At 37.7% G+C, this 26029-nt stretch overlaps 1 protein-coding gene across 4 annotated transcripts in view; it reads right to left on the reverse strand.

Moving 5' to 3' along the window:
* Positions 1 to 26029, reverse strand: part of ROBO1 (roundabout guidance receptor 1) — a 1247412-nt gene that overhangs the window by 825913 nt on the left and 395470 nt on the right. The window lies entirely within an intron of this gene.

Here is a 26029-nt window from a genome sequence, read left to right on the forward strand (position 1 = left end):
CTGGCCTCTCCACATGACCCCAACTCACAGATCTGCTCCATCTTGGACACTGAACCTCCAAAACCAGGAGCTACTATAAACCCCTTTCATTTTTAAGCAGCTTCCCTCTGGTATTTTGTTATAGCTGTCCGTCCCAACATGTAAACTTAACACCTTTTAAACATATATGCATTGATTATAGTACAAACATCCATAACTACTCATCTTATTTTCAGTATAGGGGCTTTCAAAAGAAAATGTACTCTCCTTGGTATCTAATCCTTTCAGCAATGTAAGACTCAAATGTTAAAAAAAGGTTGACATGATGTTTCACCTAGCATGAATATATCTGACATTTAATATCTTATGGAAGCTCAAGATTCAGTCCCGCTCTACCTTTCACCTATTATTTTACCATTTTTGCTGTTTCATTTATGCCTCAACAGAAAACAATATCTGAGTTTCTTTCCACCTCTGCAATTCTGACATTTTCTCGTAAGTGTGCTACTCTGCTGTCTATTTGTAAAGGTAATCAGTGACCAGGAGAAATTCTCAGGGCATTTAGGACAGGTCTGGTTTGTCAGAACAACGAAGAAACTAGAATTTCTCCAAGTTAATAGAATTTTTCAAGATTTCTTGAATTATACTGTATCTTCAGGTAATTCATTGTTTGAAATAGTGTCAAGGTTCTTTGACTCTGGGACTTACACTGAGGCCAATAAGAAGCAATTTCCTTTGTTGTATATTGATATGAGTAGGGCAATTCAGGAAGCCACAACAAAGTAGGTCAGCCAAACATCTAGACCCATTTCTGGAGAAATTTGTCTTCACAATAATTAGTTTAGGGTACAAATGCTACATAGAAAAATATCAGGAAATTTATCCTATAATAGTTTCCACCTTTAAAACATAGTAAGTCTCTTCTTGCTTCTAACAGGTCGTGAAATCACATGTTTCGTTAATGTTACTTTGGATTCACAAAGGGAGAGACAATCAGCTTTCAGAGCCTACCATGTGTATAAGTCTGTACTTAACTTTAGGAGCAATCAGTCTGTTAGACATACATCCCTTAGCAATTGGAATATGTGTTTCATGTCAGAGAGTTAATGGAAATGCCTCAGGTATTAAGCTGAAAAGTGAATCATTATGTCAATTAAAAACATTAATTGGGGTAATTACAAGGAGATCATAGTTTATATAGAATTTAGTTATAATTTATACAATTATCCTCAGTTACAGAGGGAAAATAATGAAGCTGTTTATCTGAAGTATTTAACTAACTGAAAATTGAAACTACAGAGAAGGTACACTTAAATGCTCAAAAATGCATTTGAACTGCATCTGCCACAAGGCTAGTTGTAAACAAATGAATTTCCCTGAGGGCAGGGTGGTTTAGAGAGAACATAGACTTCTAAAAACAAAACAAAACAAAAAATGCCAAATCAGATCCCTTAATTCTGACTTTGTTTTGAGTCTCCTTTAAGTATAATTGCTAACTTCTAGCACCAGCCTTCTCCAGTGGTACAACCAGAAGTTAATTCCCTTCATATAAAATTTGAATTCTGGTTCCTGATCTGTAGACCAGTGCAAGTAAGAGATAAAACAGGAAATAAAAAGTGGTTAGCATTCAGCATTCAAACTTTCAGTTTCTTCTTGCATTCCCAGAAGAAATATAAGATTAGAATTTGTTTGTATGTTTTTTTTTTTTTTTTTTGGTGGACCATGGGTTATGAGCAGAGTATCTGGAACATACTTCCTTAGTTTGAATTCTGGCTTCATCACTTACATAACTGTGTGGCCTTGATCTTATAAACCCTTCTCTATGTTTTGGGTTTCTTTATCTGTAAAATGAGATTGTGAAAATAATACTACTTATCCCATAGGGATGTTTTAAGGATTAGATCTCCTAATATTCATGAAGCGCTAAGAATAGCATTTTGTATAAACTAAGTACTACATACGTGCCAGCTATGAATATTGATACAGGGAAATGGACCGTGATTCAGGTTTAAGTGTTATATCATCAAGGATCCAAAGGAGCAAGCAAAGGTCAGAGGAAAGATTCTACCTGAGAAGATTCCACCTGTCCCCTCCTTGGTTGGGCTTAGGAAATGGGATACATATCCCAAAGGTTCAAAGGTAGTTATACCAGAAGCAGTTTGAGTCTAATAATGGTTTGCGATTAGAAAATCCCACCTTTACTTGATAATTTCTTAGATAATACTGTCTGTTCTTGAAAACCTGTCTTAAGATTCCAACACATGGATGAGAATCCAAGGTATGTCTACATGTATTTTATATTTTCCCATGCTGGAAGTCTCATTAAACATTTAACAGTGCTTACATATTTGAGACCCATTTTTCATCACAATAAAAGGATGCAAGCTCCAGAAATGCCAAAAGTTAAACTAAGAATTCCCTTTTCAAATTTGATTAATGATTTGAAAAAGTGCCGCAGTAGTGCCATTTCTGCATCTGGAAGACCAATGGTTGTACAAAATTACATTTATTCACCCATTTTGCCATTGCAAATCAGCAATGTAATGTACTACTTTTACTGTCCTCATCAGTTTTTGGCCATATAAATAAAAATTACTATAAATCTGGATAACAGATCTTAGTCTAACATCAAGTAATATGACTTTTCCTCTTACAGATATTCACTTATAAATCAATGAATTGCTATTTAAAATGTGTTTGTTCAGAGACCAGTCATATCATGCCCTCTGTGTCACTACAAGATTGCCTCTTTATTTATCTCTTCTGCTAAGTTAATTATAAAAATGCTTTCAGTGAGTGATCACTTCACATGTCTAGTCAGTGTCTTAAACTAGATTAATCTTTTAGCAACACCTAAATGGAAACTAAATCACACATCAACATGCTATAACAATATAATGATGAAACAGCAAATGAGTCACTCAATTAACTCCTTGATAAATATAAAAAATCTTGCTCTTATAATTTATAATGTCAAACTAGGCTTTTCTACATTCTTTCTGTCTGCATTTTTTTAAAAAAAATCATCAAATTCTGTCAAATAAACAGAATGAAATGCATTTGCATATATGTATATGATCAAAAACAAAATACATAAAAGGTACTTAATTCAGTGATTAACTGAATTTCCTCACAAAGGAGCATAATACCTAGTATGACATGTTGCCTATTTATGATCATTTCCAAAAATATTTTTTACTGTTAACTGAATTGGTCGTTGATGTTGAGCTTGTTTCACGGGTTCTAATTTTCAAGTTGTCATCTCCCCAATGGGTGATATTTTGTTTCATCCTAAATGCCAGATTTGACTCACTGTTTGCCCATTCTATCTGGTAAGCTATGAAATCAATTACTCAAGCCTCAATCAAAAAGCATAAAATCTAGAATATTTCACTTTTATTAATATTTGAGAATCTGGAATTATAAGAAGTTTCTAAGAGAAAAGATAATCATAATTATAAAACCATACATTTCTGATGAAATGCACCATGATGCTAGGGATAAAAAAATCTAACCACTATAAAGTATCAAATTCCAAAAAGGCAAAAAAGCAATGGATGTTAGGATGGTCAACTGAGGCTCTTAGAGAATTTCCGTGGCTGGTAATGCTTGAGCTAATTTTAAAGGAAGAAGAAAACTTCAATCATCAAATGAGAAGAGAAATATCATTTCAGGCAGAGGAAATTGTGGAAAATATTTTTTGGCATAGGTATTCAAGACAATTGTGTGAGAGGTTCTAGTATTTGTGCTCTGAATGTATTTTGGATAGCGTTCAAACATGTCTAACTTCAAGTTGTAGCAAGGTTTAATTTCTAAATGCTTATTTTAAGAAGAATTATGTCTTAATTGCATGATATTATCTCAGTTTTATTGATATCAGAATGTAAATCTCATTCATAACATACATTGTGTTTTTAACTTTCATAAATGAAAGTTCTGAACCTGATATTAAATAATAAAAAATGATGAAAAATTAACTCTTGATTAACCATAGATAAACTTTCTGTGAGATCAATTTCTTATTGACTCTAGAAGTTTATGAAGATTTTATGTGTTCCTTAATATTATTATCACATTGCCCTCACTTTTCTATTAAATAAAAATAAATATGAGGCTATTCCAAAAAGTTCATAGAAAATATGTATTTGGAAAAGACTGCATGGATTTCAATAGTTTTTGGCATCAAAATAAATAAATTTATTTCTCCATGAAGAATTTAAAGTAACTTTGTATAGAAAAAGTAATATAGCATGCCTACATATAGAGCAATGATATTTTTGCACAGTAATAATAATAACAGTGTATTAATAATGACAACAATGGTGAAAACTCCAAACTATCAGGGATAAACTAAGTTTTAAGTACTTTAAATAAAATATTCTTTTTGTTCCTCTGAACAACCTCCTATAATGTGGAGCTCTTATTGTCACCACTATGTGGCTGAGAAACCTGAAAGCGAAATGACACAAGTGACCTGACGGATAGTTAAACATATGAGAGCGAACCCACAAGGCTATGTCTAGATTCCAAATGTTGAGTCAGGGTGTAGAATATTTTAATAAGACAATAGTCTTGAATCAAATCTCCTGTAGGGGGACAGTAGTTCTCATTTCTGATTTCACACCAGAGCTATCTATAAAACTCTTAAACAGTACAGATGGCCATACTCTCTCCAACAGTTTCTGTTTCAATCAACAGACCTGCTGTGGAGCCTTGGTTTCTACATTTTGCATCCACTCAGGTAACCCTGATTCTCACTTCAAGGATTAAGAACTCTGTTAGAGATTCTTTGTTTAGACTGAAACATTGTAGTATCAGATTGACATACCATATCCCAAAGTAAATTATTATATTGTATTTGTCATCCTTAGCCCACATAAAGACAAATTAAAGTTGAGACCCAAGACAGATATTCTTTTGATGTGTTTTACAGTGAGCCTTAATTTTTAGAGTGTAGAACATCTTTTTAAGAAAATATAATTATTAGACTTTCTAATTATATACATTTGTGGCAGATAAAAATCAACTTCCTATCAAAAAAAAGCATCCAGATTAAATGAAAGAGTCAGGTAAATACATGCCAAGCAATAATCATATTTAAATGTAAAACTTGTTATAGGTAGCTAAAAGAGAGTAAGTACATGAATAGTTTCCTAAAGAAAAATTGATATAGAAATTTGCACAGCCAGAAGCTATTAAGTAACTAAAATTTAACTGTACCACCAACAACTATTTATTACCAGTAGAAAGAGATGAAAAAGTCTTGTAAAATAAAGAATTTACATTGGCATGGGTGAAAATTTTAAATTTCCTGTTGAACACTACATTTCTTGCATGTACTATAACATTGGAGGGATATTGTCACTAGAGAAAAGGACAGTACTTATTGTTTGTTTAACTTTTATTGTCGATCTCAACAAAAGATAGCTATGCATATTAAAAACTCTGCACACAGAAGTAATTTATTGGTTATGATAATTGAAATATTTCTTAATTTTAAAAGATTATCTAAAACAACCAAAAAGTAGCAGCTTCCAAAGGCAGTTGGGTGCCATCTAGTGGCAAAACAGTTAATAAATTATCCCTCATGATTAAATGGGTATGATGTAAACCTTCCTCATATATACACACATAGGTATGAATTTTTAAACTTGCATTCACTTCTGAAAGATATGCAGCTCAATGCATATGCAATAATTCATCTAAAATAAAACAACATTTAACTCTGTAGTAAGTAATGAATAATTTAGTGAATCTAAGAAATAGACAACAAATAAAAGGTACAACAATGGACCTTTAAAAGACACATAGGACCCCAGATAACAAAAGGATTGTCAAGTAGGTTTTAAAAGTGATAGACTAAGTGTGTCTTCAGTGTCAAGAAGTGCTTAAGGATATTATGAATAATAACTTAGAATGGAAATTAATATTTGTTTTTCAGTGTCTTTACACAAGAGATGAGGCAACAATTTGATAAAATTTCAAAACATGGTATTTAAGCTAAAGTACAAAGGATGCTCCTGGGTAAAATAATTGATAATCATGAGACTTCATGAAAGGCAATTTAATTTTTCTCATTATAGATTCTGAATAGCAAGATGAACACGTGTCCCCCTAGAAAGAGTGGTGAAGTCTTGAAAGAAAGGAAATGGAAGAGATAAAATTAAGTTTCTTTTTAGGCTTTAATTGTATCAAAAACCAAGAATACTCACTCATAATTCATCTTTTTGCTTTTGAGGATAATATGCCTCTTTGACCCAGCTGAAATTCTGCCTTTTGTTAGCCCTTTTCCAGAGACTCCAATTAACTTCACAAAATTTCTCTTGAGGGAAAAAAAAATCTAGGCAAAGGATTAATTTAGCTAACAATGCTATAATATAAAACTCTCTGTAGGAGCTTTTTCTGACCTATTGCAGGGACTCTGCCAACTCAAATGCTAGTTTGATAAAAGAGCTCTTCCTAGCCAGCAGATAAGGAAAAAAACCATCCCATCAGACCCAATTGCTCTTAGTGGAGTTCAAAAGAATCCAAAATAGTCTTAATGTCTAAAAATGCCACACTTTCTACCAACAGACTGCGATCCAAAAGGGTACATGAGGTTGATTTATCAGTGATGTAATTTCTGCAACCTGATGAGGAAGGCTTTTATATGTTCTAAATGAGCTATCAGCAAAGGAGAGAGCTATTCTTTCCCTCAGCCACTCACAGGAAACAATATGGTTTTATGAAACACAGGAGCTATGAATAAGAACAGTCGCAGAGCTTCTTTTGCCCCCAATCTTAGCCAGGATGAGTTTTCTTGGTCTGCCGAGAAACAGAGACACAGCTGTGATTTCTTTCCTTTTCTGTATATTACTTAAAACTCACTCTGTCCAGCTAGGCACTCTGTTCCTTTCTTCGCTCTCATTCAACATGACCATAAAACGTGAAGAAAGGGAGGAAGGAAGGAAATATGGACAAAAGAAATGCATGTAATGTTAGTAACGTTATCCATTTGGTTTTAAGTGATTTTTAATTCTCTCATTTATGATATCAAGGAGTTTTATCACTGTTAAAAAAGCCATTTTTTTTTTTAACATGGACTATCCTTTGATCACACATCATGATTCAGGTACAAATGAGAATTACACTGTACAATTACTCAACAAATTTTTCCTGGAAGTCCATATAATGAATATGTATATAATTCAGTCCTGTCTACTAATTCTTTCAAAGAAAGATCTCTGAATTAACTGAGTCACACTGAGTTCCAGGCCTACACAAAGACACACATCTACAAGTATGCACAAGAACACACATGCACACACATATATGAACACAATGCTCTGGCAAATACACACATGCTCACACCTCTGCACATACAAAAATACACATAGTGCATACGTAAAAAATATTTGCCCATACATTCCTTTTTTTTCTGACTTACAGGTTGAAAGCCCTGTTATCATGTTTATAATAAAAAAATCATAATGACATATCTTATTATCACAATCGATTATTTGTCAAGACGTGATTTTCACCACAGGGCCATGGTCTAAATTCTGAAGGATTAGAATAAAGCAAAGGGTCAAAAAATTATACTAACTTTAAATATAGTGTTATTAAATTCTAGGAAATATAAATTCTAAGTTACTGATAATTAAGCATGTTGACATAATTTAATTATGTGTTCTCTGTTTCAGTGGATTTCTAATAATAATTTTCATTTTGCCACTTGAAATTAATTACTTTAACAAACCTTCATATAGTTTAATGGTTAATTGCCCCTACAAGCTATTCACATTCTTTACATATTCTGATTTTGCTGATTTCCTCTAATTTCAGCTTTACTTGGTTACTCTTCTGTCACCTACAGCATAACAAAACTTAACCCATTACTTTCCTGGCCATGTGAAGCCATAGTGAGAAAAGCTTGCAAGAATGAATCAATCTGGCCGGCGCCGCGGCTCACTAGGCTAATCCTCCGCCTAGCGGCGCCGGCACACCGGGTTCTAGTCCCGGTTGGGGTGCCGGATTCTGTCCCGGTTGCCCCTCTTCCAGGCCAGCCCTCTGCTGTGGCCAGGGAGTGCAGTGGAGGATGGCCCAGGTGCTTGGGCCCTGCACCCCATGGGAGACCAGGAAAAGCACCTGGCTCCTGGCTCCTGCCATCGGATCAGCGCGGTGCGCCGGCCACATCGCGCTGGCCGCGGCGGCCATTGGAGGGTGAACCAACGGCAAAGGAAGACCTTTCTCTCTGTCTCTCTCTCTCACTGTCCACTCTGCCTGTCAAAAATAAAAATAAAAAAAAAAAAATTAAAAAAAAAAGAATGAATCAATCTAATTTTTATAATATTTTGATTTTTTAGAAAAATTTCTTTTTTGAAATGCGGGGGAGGGGCAGGGAGGAAAAATAAGAAGACAGAGAGAGAGAAAGAAAGAGAGAGAACAATCTTTTAATCTGCTGGTTTAGATATCCCACAAGGGAGGCAGGGACCCAACTACTTAGGCCATCATCCACTGCCTTTACAGGCATATTAGCAGGAAGCTGGATTAGATGTGTAACAGCCAAGTCTCAAACTGGCAATGCAATATTGGGGTGCCAGTATAGCAGGTAGCAACTTAACTGGCTGTGCCACAAGGCTGGCCCTAACATTTTGATGCTTAATAATACTGTTTTACTCCATATGTAAAATACTTTTCTTATCCAAAAAGGTATTCATATTGAGCACTCTGAAAAAATATTTTTACGCCTATTCATACTCATCAAAAGTCAGAAACATTAACTTTAACATGTTTAAATAATCATGCACATCTGTTGAATGTGTATTTATTTTCTCAGTAATTAACTGACACACTGAGGTATCTCATATAGGTTAGGAAAATGAATTTTCTTAGGAATAGTACCAATTAGGATTAGGTGTTTAGCCTAGCAGTTAAACCTGTGTTTCATTCTTGGCTCCAGCTCTTAACTCTAGTTCCCACTAAGGCAGACTCTTGGGGGCAGCAATGATGGCTCAAGTAATTGGGGTCCTGCTCTCCACATGGGAGACATGGATTGAATTCCCAGCTTCCACCTTTGAACCTGGCCTAGCGTAAGCCCTGGTGAGCTAAATTTAGGGAGTGAATTGGTAGGTGAGAGTGTGTGTTCTCTCTCCCTCTCAAATTAAGAAAGAGAGAGAGAGAGAGAGAGAGAGAGAGAGAGAAATGGTACCTATTAGGGGCTATTTTCTCTCCTAATATTTGTGGGGAGCATTCAATGTGAATGGTTCTAAAATACCATGTTTGGTTATCCCTCTTTATAACTATAGCCTCTTTATGTTTCAGTTCTCTCATTCAAGTCCTAAACACATTGACATATGGGTTGCATCAGAGTTTCCTATCCTCAGAATCTACTCCTAGCTCATCTGTAGGCTTCCTCTTTTCCATCTCTCTTGATTAAAATCCAAGGTTCATCACTACCACCTTTCACAAGTATTCCAGATAGCCATGTGCCATCAATGTCACCCCTTACCTGCCTGAGAAATCCACAACTGCTTGACAATCCTTTCAGTTTTCATCTTTCAGATCTGCACTTTCGTATCAAATCCATTATCCACATTAATTTCATTGTCAGCATCTTAACTTATGCCTGATTGTGGACAAGCAAATGAACTTCTCTAAAATCTCTCTCTCCTATTCCCATCTTGTTTGTCATTTAATCTGAAATCCTGGCTCCTTTATATCTCTGATTTATTACTGGATTACCTCTACTTCTTTGAAGAAATGAAAGTCACCATCTGAGCTTGCCACCAAGCTGCTCCACTGAAACTATCTACTTATATCTGCATTTCTACTTTTATCTCTGTTGTTAGAGCTGTGCTGCTCTCCTCTGATGCTTCTCTTTCTACTTCTCCATTGTGTTCCATCCATTCCAATCTTCCTTGGGTCTGGAGCTTTCCATTATACACTCTAACTATAGAAAGACTGGTTTATCGATTGCAGAGTCAGAAACACTTGGAGTACGCTACTAATCTGATTGCTTCCCTAACCAAGCAACTGGAGCAAGACACTTAGCCTCTCTAAACCTCAGTTTCCTTGCCTGACAATGGAATAATAACAGCAGATACCTCATAGAATTAGGATAATGAAATAATAATGAAAGAATAATGAATAGGGTAAAAACCTGGCATGGAAGCTTTTGAGAGAGTTTTGTTGTTATTTCCTATCAGAATTGAAATAAGCCCAGTAAGTGTGGGAAGACAGCAGTTCCCTTAAGTTAATAAGTACTCCCTTTTCTACAGCTCTCTGACCCCCTCTTCTATTTCACTGTGAAACTACCTAATAGAAATGCTCCCTGCACTTCACCTCTGAACTGCTGCCCCGCCTACTCCCTCTGATACTGGCATTCACCACTCCGTGGCAAGTCCTTATAAAAGTCACCCAAGTCAGCTCCCTGTTGAAAGATCCTTATCTAATTGCTATCTTGGCAAGACTTAGTATTGTGGGACATGCCCTCCTTACTCTTACCTTCTCTTTTCTTGGTTCCCTTGGGGCATACTCTGAACAGAATGACCATTATTGCTGGCACAACACCTGGTGCATAATGGTCAATGTTCAATGACATAACTAGTATAACGGGAAGGAGAGCTCCAGAGTCAGAGCTGTCCCTGATGAACACACAGTTTTCAGTCCTCTTGATCTTTATCTCCCTCAAGAAGCAGTTGGAGTCCTGAAATATTTCCAAAGTATTTCACTTCATATTAGATTCCCGGAAAAAGTCTAAAACCACATTAGTCTCTTAAGAATACTCCATATGTAGGATGTCCTAGAAACAAGGGGAAGCCCTTAGGTATACATTATATAGCTTTCAGAGCTGTTGCATTTGGTCAGAAATAGGAAACAGAAATGGTGAGGCACTGTTCCATGGAGGCTCAAATTGCACTATTTTGCAAAGTTTAAAATTTGCCTGTCATTATCCATAAATTACAGCTATATGTTATAATTATTTAATCTACGTTTCTTGTTAAACATCTAAATTATGTCACTTTGCCAATTTACAGGAATTATGTGATTAGGTGTAATTATCCTAAATAGCTGAACACAATTAAAAAGTCTTACATGCAGGAAGTATCATATATGGTGTGTTAATTTATTATTTTTTTTTTCTTTACTTGCTGTCCTTGGTCTCTATTACAAGGAGATAAAGTCTGACTTTCTTGAATGGGCTAAAGGATTTTTCAGCTTCCAGCTGCCTTCTGACCACGAGGCCACCTATAGCAATTCTTTCCTACATTAAACCTATGTTCAAACAATTTCTACTTTTAGAGTACCATGAAGCTTGTAACCAGTAATGTCCATTGCAGTGCTGTTGACCCTCAGTGCTGCTGAGATTTTGTGCTGCCTGAGGGTCCTGCAGATCTATGCAAGTCTATGCACTGGAAGTTCACATGCACACTTCTCTGCTTAGGAGACTTTTCCCTGCTTTGTCATCCTGCTGTTGATTACCTTTGCAATTGTTAGGCAGCAGTATGCATGGTTAAATGCTTTGAAGCCTGAATAACTGGTTCACACTGGTTGTTTATGAAAATGTGTGACTTCAGACAGTCTTTCAACCCCTCAACTACTTTATTTTTGCATCTATAAAATATATGGCAATAATGGCAATAATCCCTCCCTTTTGTTGGCTTTGCACACAGTAGGTGCTTGTTACTCTCTAGGTCTTAGGTTCAGTAATATACCCTTGGAAACCCTGACCCACATTTATTTTTTTTTAAAGATTATTTATTTATTTGAGAGGTAGTGTTACAGAGAGAGAGAGAGAGAGAGAGAGAGAGAGAGAGAGGAAGGTCTTCCCTCTGTTGGTTCACTCCCTAAATGGCTGCAAAGGCCGGAGCCGTGCTGATCCAAAGCCAGGAGCCAGGTGCCTCTTCCTGGTCTCCCACGTGGGTGCAGGGGCCCAAGGACTTGGGCCATCTTCTACTGCTTTCCCAGGCCACAGCAGAGAGCTGGATCAGAAGAGGAACAGCCAGGACTAGAACCAGCACCCATATGGGATGCCAGCGCTGCAGGCAGAGCTGTGCCATAGCGCCAGCTCCTACATTTCTTATTATTTTTGCAATTTTGAATTGAGTACTAGGATGTTATTGGTGTCACACCATTCTCTTATTAGAACAGGTATTTCCTTAAGGTAGACAGGGATAGTCTGTTGCTTTGTGCCCACTACACTGACTGGCTCATGGAAGATACTGAATGGGTGACTTTTTTTTAGTTTTTTTTTTTTTTTTCCTAAGGTGAACAAATTTCATGTATTTCTTATATACAGATTTAGGAGCCTAATAATACTTCCCACCCTACCTAAATGGACAAATTAAAGGTCTATGTTTCCTTTCCCTTTTACAATTTTTTTCTGTTGTCATTCTTTTGCTACAATCAGATAATGTTTTTCATAGGGACCTGATAAATTCATTCATAATAAGTCCTAGGGCTTCTTTGCCAGGGTCATGAGAAACAAAGAGAAGGAAAAAAAAAAAAAAAAACTCTAAAAATATCTACAAACAAGCTATTATCACCGTGTGCACATTAAAAGCAAGTGGGATTGTGCTTGCAATTTGTGCAAACAGAAACTCAGTGGTGTCAATGACCAGCTCAATGATTGTAGTGTGATTGTTTTAAGAGCTCCAACAATCCAGCCTAAAATTCTGCAAGATGTGTGGCTATTACACCACAGCAGCAGACTTGCCACAACGACAGGAGCTGGTGCCAAGGCACACACCCACCGGCTTTTCCCCCCAGGCACCCTCTTCAGCTTGTCTCACCCTGCTATCTCCTCCATATCAGACTCTGATCTCAGGGTGTAGTTGAAGCTACTTGCTCTGCTTTTTTGGCTCCTTCAGTCCAATTCCACTGTTTATGCTCCCTTTGCTCCAGAAAGACATTAGATAGAGTGCGGTCTGCTTTAGGTACTTAGATACCCTCAGTAGACTCAAATTCAATTTTTTACATTAGAAATCTCTTTTCAAGAGGACGCACAGCAGCAAGGCTTTAATACATGTGCTTCCACATATTTTAAATCTTAGTTGATTAATAAATAATTAAGATACACAGAGATGTGTAAAAAAGCACCCATTGCACATAAACAATACCTTCAAACAGCCTGTGAGTTTATATGATAACATTCACAGAAATAAGACTTTATGGCCTATGGGGCAATCTAGTGGAAAACAAGTTAGAAAATCTTGTTTTGTATATGTTTCATCCAAATGAACGCTTTAAACCAATCACACCAGTTAATTTAAAGACACACAAAAGCCACAAAAACCTGATTCAGGAAGAGATTGTCTTCTTTCCGTTTTTAAATACAGCAAACTGTAGACAATCTGCTAATTCTTAGTCATACTAAATCTAAATCCTTCATGTAGAAAGGATAAAGTATGGAACAGGCCAATTAAGAATTAAGTACCATGTGTGAAATCCTTTTGGCCCAAGCGCACAGGCAACTTCCCTTACACAGTCGGGAAGTCAGCTAGCATTCTCATTCAATACCGAGCTTTTAGGCTGAGTATAAATCTCAGTGTATTTCGACACAGAGAAGAGCCCTGAATCTTTCTCACCAAAATTCACAGGGAAGAAGAAGAGTGACTGGAAGTGATTCTTCCCCTTCCTGACTACCTTGCTCTGATCTCAGACAAATCTCATGAAGCTGACATAGATAATCCTATGCTTTGCATTTAGCTAGTAGTGAGAACACACCTGTTTCCTGTTTCCTATGTTGTTCTGCTATCAGTGGGTCAGGGAACACACTTGTCAGAAAATCTTTGGTTGCATTATTTTGTGAATATTTTCACAAATATTCACAATTCTTGCAAATTTTGATTTACTTTTTTGTTTTCCTAGTCTTAAAGGAATGCCAACACGTTAGGTCTATTTTTAATATTCGCCATTGCAGAAAAGAAAGGCTCATGCAATAAAAACATGTCTTCTACCACTCCTTGGATATGTTCAAGTAAAACTGATTATATTTAAATATAATAATCCAACAAATTGGTAGTTCTAAAACTTAAAAAGTAGTTGCCAAACTTGAAAGTTAGGGAAAATATAAGATAAACATAAAAGACACAAATGTCTTAACTTCATAGAAGTAGGAGAGAACATGGCCAAGGTTAATTTTTTAAGCACAGGGAAGTTTTCACTCTATCTTTTACATTTTTACATTTCTTTTGAAGAAAGTGAAAACATAATTATAAAACTGATTCTTCTGTGTAACTGCTTTTTTGAATAATAAGAAGTAACTTTTGTGTGGTATTTTTCATATATGAGAATACTCATATTTTCTCATTTTTTCCTGATAAAACCCTAGGCATGGGTAAGACAATTATTATGTATAAATCATATTTTTCCAGCATTGAAACTGAAGCTCACTGATGTCATCCCCAAATCACACAACCATAAATTGGTAACCCCAAGACTGTCTTTTCAATATAGTGCCACAATTCTTTCTCGCCTTCTCTGCTGTCCCACAGAATGGTATGATATTAAACAGAAACATATACTTAATCAAGCTACGCATATTTAAATATTTATTTCTAGAAGCCAAAGTTTCACATGAACATAAGCCTATATGTATCCTTTAGAGAATTTAGAGACATGTAAAAGAAATGAAGGTACTGTATAGATGCATTCCATTTATAGAGAAGGCGGAAAATGATCCACAAGAGAAACAAAATAAATAAGAAAAGCAGGATTGCTCATAGTAAATGTAAATACAGCTTAGAAAATTTTTAACTTGTATATACATCACCAAAATATATATGCACATAAAATATGTTCATTTTTTGAAGGAATATGAAGTATAATAAGTAATAATAAACATTGGGGATTGAGAAAGCATGTGAGAAAAAAAAATATTTTGGATCTGGTATGGATTATATAAGTCCTTGCCAAAATTTGTATGTTGAAGCCCTAACCCTTAGGGTGGCTGTATTACTTCTAAGGAAGGAATTAAGGTTAAATGAGAGCATTTCTTAGGAGAAGAAATACCAGAGTATTTGCTGTCTCTCTCCTTCTTTTCCTGTCTTCCTGTTCTACATACACACACTCAAGAGGTCGTGGGAGCACATAGTCAGAAGGTGGCTGTCTTTAGTCCAGGAACAGAGCCTTCACCAGAACTCAAATTTTCTAAAATATTGACTGTGGGCTCCCAAACCTCCACAACTGTGAGAAAATAGATATCTGCTTCTGCACATGATCTATTTATTGCATAAGCCACCCAGTCAGTGATACGTTGTTACAGTAGTACAAGCAGACCAAGATAGAGGCTGAGGTTGTGTCTCTCACCAAGTTTTTGACCATTTTAGCAAATTGTTTTTATTTTAAAAATAACCTGTCCAATATTTGTAACAGCAAGAAGCAGAGCTAATGACTGCTTCTTAAATTCACTTTATGCTCAAGATAAAAGAAAATATGGTTTTGTTCCTATGTATGCCAGGGGTCTCTTGAATACGTCTTCTGTCTACCTTTCTTCCCATATTTTGTCTTCTGACCCAGAACACATGTAGTAGAACCATGGATTGTGATCTCTTTTATAAACCAGAAAGAATGCCTTATGAAGCCTGAACAGCTTGCACAGGATCGGGGCAACACTACACAATGTTTCTCTACGGTCAAATCTAACAAGCACAGGAAACTGTATCACCCAGTGTTCTACAGATACACAAAGAACCAAATTTTATAGGAAATAAGTTGTCAAATACTGTATTGTCAAATACTGAAATTCTACCATCCCCTAAAATTACGGCTGTGTATCTGATCTTTAGTATTTGTAATGAGATAGTTTCCAGCATATTTCACAAAGATCTTCTGAAGTGAATTTATTGTGTGTAATATATTTTAGACCCTGAATAAATTGCCTTACTTTTTAGCCCTTTTTTGTTATAAAGCCAAGAAGGATAATAGCATGATAAGGATCTTTTAGTTCAGCAAAAGCACCCAAATGCAAAATTCAGTATTCTGAGCCATGATGTAAATTTAAAACATATTCTGGGGAATATTCAGATCTATAAACCAATCAATTGATTACCCTTATACATTTAGGCCTTTTCTCTCATGAACCACTTTCATCTGGGGTTTTATTGGCTTTTTATCTTATATTGACTGTTTAATAGGGCCATCATTCTTATTTTTTATTTAGTCATTATGTCATAAGTCATTAAAAGCAAAAACATACCTTGGTTAACTGTTGCAGAATTATGTAAAAAATGCTCAGAATGGAAAGGACTTTAAAATTTTTTTAATCTATTTATTTTATTTATTTGGAAGACAGAGAGACACAGAAAAAGGAGGGAGGTTTCCCATTGGCTGGTTTACTCCCCAAACTTCTTCAACAACTAGGCCTTAGCCAGGCCAAGACTAGATATCAAGAAGACAATCTGAGTTTCCTATGTGTGTGGTGAGGACCCAACTGCTTCCTCATCCCCTTACTGCCTCCCAAGGTGAGGATTAGTAGGGAGCTGGAATTGGCAGCAGAGCCAAAACTCAAACTCAGGCACTCCAATATGGAATGTTGGTGTCCCAAATGGTGTCTTATGCATTATGTCAAATGCTGACAATACAAAGGACTTTTTGAAAGGTCAAACAGAATAAGGACAAATCATGGAATCTGCCTATGGGTAAAATTTGGAGTTTGTTCATCCATGATTGAAGAATAGCGTTTTAGCAGAATGTATTATCCAATTCCAATGTCAGTTTCAAATATGGCAGTCCTCAGGGGAATATATAAATGAGTGCTTGAAAAATAATTACACAGACAAAAAGATAAAAACATAATAAAATAATCATACTTATAACTCAATTTTTCACATGGACATATAAAAGCAGAATGAAAGGTATGTGCTTAAAAATGCAAAGGAGAAAAAAATAAGAAAAACACTTATCTCCAAGTTATTTAGTGGCACTGACCCATAAGTATAAGCCACTAATTTTAAAAAAGAAGTTAAAATATATTATCTAGATTTTATTTCATTTTTTGGAAAGAGCAGCAATGAAAATAGAAATAATTTGGTTTACTTTGTTAATATTTGAACTATAAGATATTTATGTATTTAGATGGTCATGATTAAAAATAGTCACTTGGCTTTTGAATCATAAGCATTGGCCACCAGTAAAGTACTGCAATGGTAGTGTAATTTCAGGCCTTAGTCTTATGTAAGAATACAGCATTTCAAGCTCAAGATTGTTTTGTTTTCACCATTTAAAAAATTTGAGGATCAAGCATTGTGGCACCTCTGGTTAAGCTGCCATTTGAGATGCCAGAATTGCCTATCTCAGTGCTGATTTGATACCAGCTGCTCTGCTTCCAATCCAGCTTCCCACTAATATGGTGGAAAGGCAGCTGATGATGGCCCAAGTACCTGGGCCCCTGCCACCCATGTAGGAGACCATGATGGAGTTCTTAGCTCTTTGCTAATACCTGACCCACACCTGGGTGTTGCAGTCACTTGAGGAGTTATCATCAAATGGGAGATGTCTGTTTGCCTCTCTTTTTCTCTCTAGCTCACTGGCTCTCATTCTATGTCTCTCCCTGTCACTCTTCTTTTCAAATAAATAAGTAAAATAAATAAAAATAAAAATTTGATATTTCAGAATATTTGAAGTTAATTCTAATTAACTTGGAATAATAGGTATATATTCCAATTTTTCCTGTTCATATTGACAGAAATAAAATATAACCGGAGATTAACTTTAGGCAATAAACTCTAGCCTATGGTTTCTTATTCTTACTGAAGAAAGATATATTAAAGTATTATTAATATAATTTTTCTATTTATTCATCTTTTCATTTACTTGACACTAATTCAGTGCTGAACATATACAGAATACGGTCATAATATGTTTTCAAATCTACTATGGAAATTCAGATAGTCAACAAATATCCATATTATAAAAGAGCATAAATCAAGCTGCTTAGCTGTATATGAACCTAGAGTCTAGACATGAAAAAGGCGCCTTATTTGGAGCATGATGGGAAACTTCATGGTGTTCTGTTAGTTGCTAAGGCTCAGGTTGGCAACTCAATATTCTGATGAGACAGTTGGGGACAGCTGAGGGAAGGGGGAAGGAAAGCCAAGAAAGTGGCAGTTTAAGGATGGAGTCTACTGTGGGGTGAACTCCAAAGAAATGACCAGAAGTGAAAAGGAATGAATGAAAAATGGACATTTTAGTCTACCATGGAATGGTTGCTATACATTAACCTGAAGAGAAGACATGTACTGCTGTTCTAGGGCAGTGACAACAGGCCCAGCATAGGAAATACCTATGTTTCAATTCTAGCTCTCAGAGTTAAAATAGTCATCAGCCAGTGGCTATGAAGATGCTGACAAGGTCAGTTTCCTTCAGAGAAAATATGTTTCTTAGGGTCTCAGCCATAGCTCCAATTCATATTGGTGCCAGAACAGAAGTTTTCAAGATGACCTTAAACAAGTATACTGACACCACTGGAAGAAATGGAAAAGTTGACACAAAGTTCAATGGAATACATCAGTATCTCCTTACAGGACTAAGAGCATTAAGATTTTTGCAGAGTAGGAAAGAAGCACTGGGAAAAGCCAAATTAATTCTCAATATCACACTACAGGAAATTACAGCACTAAACTTTAAACCCAAGTATTCGGTTTCCTAAATCCCTTTTCATTCCACATAGGTTAGTTGTTAGAAACAAACTAGTGTAAATAAGTTGGTTAGAAGTTTAGAAGTTTATAGCCGGTGCCGCGGCTCACTTGGCTAATCCTCCACCTGCGGCGCCGGCACCCTGGGTTCTAGCCCTGGTTGGGGTGCCGGTTCTGTCCCGGCTGCTCCTCTTCCAGTCCAGCTCTCTGCTGTGGCCCGGGAAGGCATTGGAGGATGACCCAATTGCTTGGGCCCTACACCCACATGGTAGACCAGGAGGAAGCACCTGGCTCCTGGCTTTGGATTGGCACAGTGCAACAGCCGCAGCGGCCATTTGGGGGGGTGAACCAATGGAAAAAGGAAGACCTTTCTCTCTGTCTCTCTCTCTCTCACTGTCTAACTCTGCCTGTCAAAAAAAAAAAAAAAAAACAGTTTAGAAGTTTATATTCAGCTTTAAAAGGATCTATCTGTACAGTTACCACAAGGATAGCTTGAAAGTTCTGATAGGCTTTGAGAAAGGGTCCACAAAAAGGCATTTGTCAATGAGATGAGCCTTTCTCATGGACACTGAGAGTATGATTGAGATCTAAAACAACAGCTGATCCCTGGGGAAAAAAAAGCTTATAGATTTAATTAAGTGCTCAGAGATGAAGACTGATGAAACCCTAAGATGCTTCTCTTCAATTCTGCTGGATAATAATAGTATCATGAAAACTAAGATTGTTTCAAAAGAGAATTGCTACATTGACAAAAATGATTACAGAAAAATGTATATCCATGATATTGTAACACATTTATGTTTGAGGTTTTCAAAATATAAACGAGTTAAAAGCATGTCCAGAAGTGTGTGGCAAGTGTATATTGCATAAGAGAGCACATTAGGACCAGAGCATCACGGACATTCCCTGAAGTTGGAGGCCAGGTGACAGCAAAAGGTTTGGCGTGTTCTCTTTGCTTCAGTAGTCCAGATCTAACAGCGCATTATTTCCGTTCCACATTAAGTCTAAATAATTTTAAGTCTAAATAATTAAAGGGGTGCAATTTAAAGACATTGCTGCCCTCCTTGGAATATTTTAAAAACCTCAGTCTTCTTTGATATGGCATAACTCTTTTCTGAGCTATCCAAGCCATTGGAAATCATGTAAAAATTACACAGTCTATTTTCCCCAAACCTCTGCATCTTGTATACTAGTACTGACAACTAGTCATTGAAGGGCTAGAGGCTAATGTTATGACTAGGCATCTATGATGCTGATTCAGAAGCTTTTGCTCCCAAAGCTCATTCTGTCATTTTTTTTTTTTTTTTACAGGCAGAGTGGACAGTGAGAGAGAGAGAGACAGAGAGAAAGGTCTTCCTTTTGCCATTGGTTCACCCTCCAATGGCCGCCACAGCCAGTGTGCTGCAGCCGGCGCACTGCGCTGATCCGAAGCCAGAGGAGCCAGTTACTTATCCTGGTCTCCCATGGGGTGCAGGGCCCAAGCACTTGGGCCATCCTCCACTGCACTCCCGGGCCACAGCAGAGAGCTGGCCTGGAAGAGGGGCAACCAGGACAGAATCCAGTGCCCTGACCGGGACTAGAACCTGGTGTGCTGGCGCCGCAGATGGATGATTCGCCTATTGAGCCACGGCACCGGCCTCTGTCATATATTTTATGATTGCCTCGTTTCATTATTTTCATCCATTAATAAGAACCATGTTAAGATGAAAATATGTGGGTCAACACTGTGGCATAGTGGCTAAAGCCACTGCCTGCTACGCAGGCATCCCATAAGGGTGCTGGTTCGAGTCTCGGCTGCTCTTCTTCTGATCCAGCTCTCTGCTATGGCCTGGGAAAGCAGTGGAAGATGGCCCAAGTCCTCAGGCCCCTGCACTGAGTGGGAGACCCAGAAGAAGCTCCTGGCTCCTGGCTCTTGGCTTCGGATCGGCACAGCTCCGGCTGTTGAGGCCATCTGGAGATGAAAGACCTCTCTCTCCCTCTCTCTCTCTCTCTCTCTTCCTCTGCCTCCCTGTAACTTTGCCTTTCAAACAAATAAATAAATCTTTTAAAAAAGATGAAAATATGTAATGGGCAGTATTTTAACTTAGGAAAATGAGTGTAATGATCCCTTACTTGTCTTTGAGGACAGCACTGAGTGGAATGGATGTAGAGGTTATCTTCAAGGGAATCAAGAACAAGAGACCAAGATCTAAGGTAATCTTTTCCTACTACTTCAACCCTAATTTATGTAATGGCAGAAATGCATACAAGCAACAACAGCACTGCCCGGGGGAAATAAAAATATGTAATTAGACAATTAAGTAAAATATATAGCAGAGTTCTAAAATAGTAAGATAATTAAAAATTTACTCTGCTGAGGAAAGCAATTTTTTCACCTGACAGAGGAGACCTGATGCTTACTTATTGTGTACGTGGCCTTTTAGAAAATATATTCTTTTCATCTCTTTGTAGTGACAGCCATAATTTAATAAAAAGAGAAAAAGAACACACAAGTCTTTCAAATAAAGGTCATACCATATTTAAAGATGTTATTTAATCTGTTGCCAGGGTATTAAAAAGTTCATTATGGCGACACCTAAGTGTTCTGGCAGAAATTAAAAATTTAACAGCTTTTCTCCAGTAATTTCTTGACAGAATATAACTTTACACAAATAATCTGATCCTGCCAAATACCTTTGAGGAAACGGCAAGGGTATTTAAATACTGTTTCTTCTTGTATAATTATTCAAATACATCATGATTTTTAGTAGAGATTGGGGATCTAATTGAGCAACAAACAGAAAAACCACTGCAGAATCAGTTTCCATTAGTAAAATGCCTTGTTTTTATTTAAAAATATTACTATGTACCTTATTTCTAATTAATTTATTAGGTGCTGTTTTGTCCATTATTTATGTTTATCATCTTCATTGTACTCAGTGCTATAGCTCACTTTAACCATGAGTTCACTTTGTCATCCATCAGAGTTTGTACTAATGAACAAAGGCGGTCATTAGGAACAGCCAGGAATGATCCACTTGATGGTGTGCTATAACTCTCTATTTACAGCCTGGTGGCCCATGCATTGCAGTCAGCCACTCTTCAACATCTTCTTAATTTGCTATTAGGTGCTATGTGCTTATTAGCATATCAGAGATGCTAAATCTGAAAAATCTTTTGAACATTTGAAATTTGATAATCTAAGGTGTGACTTTTAATGAAGCACAGAACAGCAGTGTTTACAAGACAAAATAAAATGTACATTAATTGGAAGGATGGGTCTGATTCTTTCCCTTGGCTACCTCTGCACTGCCACTGCCTCACTTGAAACTCCAGTATGTGTCTCCATTTTTGTTTACCAAGGAAGTAAGTATTTGATGTGCTCTTAAGTTATACATTTGCTTAATTTAAGCAACATGAAAAATAAATCTCTCTCTCTCTCTCTCTCTCTCTCATACACACACACACACACACACACACAGCATGTTCTGTTTCACACTTTAAGCAGAAGTTTGTCTTAAAAAGATTCAGAGGTGTGCAACCTTCTGAAACCTCTCTTTTCCTACACCTCCAGCCTATGTTCCATGCTGCACAGCCCCAGTGGTCTTGTCTTCCAAGCAGCACCTTCCACTTAGAATTCTTTCAGCCCAAACCAAACTGTTTTTGTGCTTCATTCCCTGAAGATTTGGTTCTTTGTTTATCTTACATGCTAGACTATGGGATAGGGTGAAGAATCCGTGATGGCCCCTTCTACATAAACTATTATTATTTCATAATAGAATGACGAATTCTATTTCTTATCACAAACATTCATGTATTGCCTTTGGAGAGCTCATCCGCTATTATTTTCTTATTTTTAATTGTATGTATTTCAGTTTATGTTTTCATGCCCTTACATCTCATATGTAATAGCATTAATAGCATTTTGCATTGCCCACACCAGGCAACATGATACATAGTTATGTGAGACAATGAAAGAGCAACAGAGCAGGGAAAGGCCTTCAAGGCCCTAGTTCCACTTCCATCTCTACCTCCTCCTGTTTGAATTGGAAAAATAAACTTGACTCCTGAGCTTTAGTTTACTCATCTGAAAAATGAGTTTAATAATAGCTCCCTATTCCTTTCCTAACTAGGGAAAAATGTCAGTCATTTCCTCATGTGCTTAAAGATACCCTATCCACTTAAACACAGTTGACATAATAGATTCTCCATAAATAAATCTTTGAATAATGATATATGTTTTGAGTTCTGAAGGTTATCTAATCGAACTATCTATCTATCTATCTATCTATCTATCTATCTATATAACTCAACTACTATCACAGTAGCTTAGATGTCTGGGGCAGGTGTTTGGTGTAGTAATTAACATACCAGATGGGATACCCGCATCCCACATCAGAGGCCCTGGGTTCTAGTCCCAGATCTTCTCCCAATGCCAGCTTCCTGCTAAGGCACACTCCAGGTGACAGCAATTGATAAGTCTAGTAGATGGATCCTTGTCATCCATGTGGGTGATCTGGATTGAGTTCATGGCTCACAGCTTCAGCCCACCCCAGTCCCAGCCATTACAGGTTTTTGGGGGTTGAACCAGAATATGGGAGATCTCTGTTTACCTCTCTACCTTTCAAATAAATAAAATGATTAAGTGAAAAAATTAAAAACCCAATAGCATGGGACCAGTGCTTTGACACAGTGAGTAAAGCTGTTGCCTGCAGTACTGGCATCCCATATGGGCGCCAGTTCGAGACCTGGCTGCTCCACTTCTAATCCAGCTCTCTGCTATGGTCTGAGAAAGCAGCAGAGGATGGTCTGAGTCCTTGGGCCCCTGCACCCACGTGGGAGATCCAGAGGAGGCTCCTAGCTCCTGGCTTTGGATTGGCCCAGCTCCTCCCATTGTGGCCAATTGGGGAGTGAGCCAGCAGATGAAGGATCTCTCTCTCTCTCTCTGCCTCTGCCTCTCTGTAACTCTGCCTTTCAAATAAATAAATAAATTAAAAAAAAAAAAACAATAGCATGTATTCCTAAAGGATAAAACTGGACAAGATGGTATAGATCATATAAGCCAATATTTTACAGATGATAAAATTTGGTCTAAAAGAGCATAAATGTCTTTCAAGACAACTGTTTCTTTTTTTTAAAAAAAGATTTATTTATTTGAAAGAGGAAAGACAGAGAGAGAGAGAGAGAGAGAGAGAGAGGTCTTCCATTCGCTGGTTCACTCCCCAATTGGCCGCAATGGCCAGAGGTGCGCCAATCCAAAGACAGGAGCCAGGAGCTTCCTCTGGGTCTCCCACGTGGGTGCAGGGGCCCAAGGACTTGGGCCATCTTCCACTGCTTTCCCAGGCCACAGCAGAGAGCTGGATTAGAAGTGGAGCAGCGGGGCTTCAAAATGGTGCTCATATGGGATGCCGACACCTCAGGCCAGGGCATTAACCTACTGTGCCACAGTGCCGGCCCCAAGGTAACTGTTGACTGCGGTCATTACTGCTCTCAATTACCGTTCCACTCTTTCACTTGTTGGAATAGCGTATCAGCACTCTTGTCATGACTTCAATGGCAGGTAGAGTGTACTTCCTCACCACTTTGGGCTTGGTTATGTGGCTTTTCTTTTAAAGACTGATTTATTTAATGAAAGTCAGAGTCATACAGAGAGAGGAAAAGAGAGAGAGAGGTCTTCCATCTGCTGGTTCACTTCCCAAATGGCTGAAATGGCCGAAGCTGGCCGAGCCTGAAGACAGGAGTCAAGTGCTTCTTCCAGATCTTCTGTGTAAGTGCAGGGGCCCAAGCACTTGGGCCATCTTCCATTCCATTGCTTTCCCAAGTAAATTAGCAAGGAACAGGATCAGAAGTAGAGCATCTGGGTCTTTTTTTTTTTTTTTTTGACAGGCAGAGTGGACAGTGAGAGAGAGAGAAAGGTCTTCCTTTGCCGTTGGTTCACCCTCCAATGGCTGCCGCGGCCGGCACACCACGCTGATCCAATGGCAGGAGCCAGGTACTTCTCCTGGTCTCCCGTGGGGTGCAGGGTCCAAGCACTTGGGCCATCCTCCACTGCACTCCCTGGCCACAGCAGAGAGCTGGCCTGGAAGAGGGGCAACTGGGACAGAATCTGGCGCCCCGACCGGGACTAGAACCCAGTGTGCCAGCGCCGCAAGGTGGAGGATTAGCCTACTGAGCCGCGGCGCCAGCCAGAGCATCTGGGTCTTGAACCTGTGCCCATATGGGATGTCAGCACTGCAGGTGGCGGATTCACTCACTAACCACAATGTCCATCTTATGTGACTTACTTTAGTCAGCGGGATGTTAGCAGACTTGAAGTTAGCTGAGGAGTAAAAGTGACTGTTTTGGTGTGCTCACTACTGCACCTAAAATGTTCATAAGCCCGGTATGCCCCCATTGGCATTTCAGTTTTAAGCCAGTGTGAAATCATGTGAGTGCTCCTGATGACTGGTGCCAAACCTGAAGTATATTTCAATTGTATCATGTCAACATACTTAAGACATAACTGCCATTTACCTTGTATTCTAAAATCCTTATTATATTTCTGTATTTATAAGATAACTCGGACTCATAGAACTGTTCATAATATGATTGAGGACAATACTATTTCTTGTAAGATAATATTGTAAAATAAAGCTATGTTTTTATTCATATTTAGTTTATATATGAATCTTTCATACTTATCAAGATCTCTTACCTGAATATTATTCCAGTAGTTTTCAAAGTATCAACTCTTAGTCACAAAAATCAGCATCATCTGAATATTATTAGACTACAAAATCTTGTGCCTCATTGCAGACCTACCAGGACCAGAATCTCCAGGGATAAGTCAAGTAACTGGGACCCAGTAAGCCCTCTAGGTTTTTCTGATGCACGTTAAACATTCTGAAATATTGCATTAGTAATCATTTATTTAATAAATCATTCACTATAGTAAAAGCATGCACATCTATTCCAAAACAAATCATGATCATTACCAACATGTTTTTCCCAGTTCGTTTAATTTATCTCTTAAAAGTCCGTGATATATTACAAAGTTTCCAATTTTCTATATTTGTCAATCTCATTCTGCTACTCTATTTGTAATATGACCTCCTTAAATTATTTATTTATTTTTCATTTTAGAAGCAGGGATACAAAGAAAGAGAGAAAGAGAGAGTGAGAAAGCAAGGGGGGGTGGCATCCATTCACTGGTTCACTCCCCAAATGCTCACAATGGCTCTGGGACTGGGCCAGAGTTGAATTTCAGAAATCAATCCAGGAGCTGGTGCTGTGGCGTAGTGGGTAAAGCTGCTGTCTGCAGTGCCAGCATCCCATAAGGGTGCTGATTTGAGTCCTGGCTTCTCCACTTCCGATCCATCTCTCTGCTATGGCCTGGGAAAGCAGAAGATGGCTCAAGTCTTTTGGCTCCTGCACCCATATAGGAGTCCCGGAAGAAGCTACTGGCTCCTGGGTTG

The sequence above is a fragment of the Oryctolagus cuniculus genome, chromosome 4 (assembly GCF_051225735.1).
Source record: "Oryctolagus cuniculus isolate XC-2025 breed Fujian yellow rabbit chromosome 4, ASM5122573v1, whole genome shotgun sequence".
NCBI classification, from domain to species: Eukaryota; Metazoa; Chordata; class Mammalia; order Lagomorpha; family Leporidae; genus Oryctolagus; species Oryctolagus cuniculus.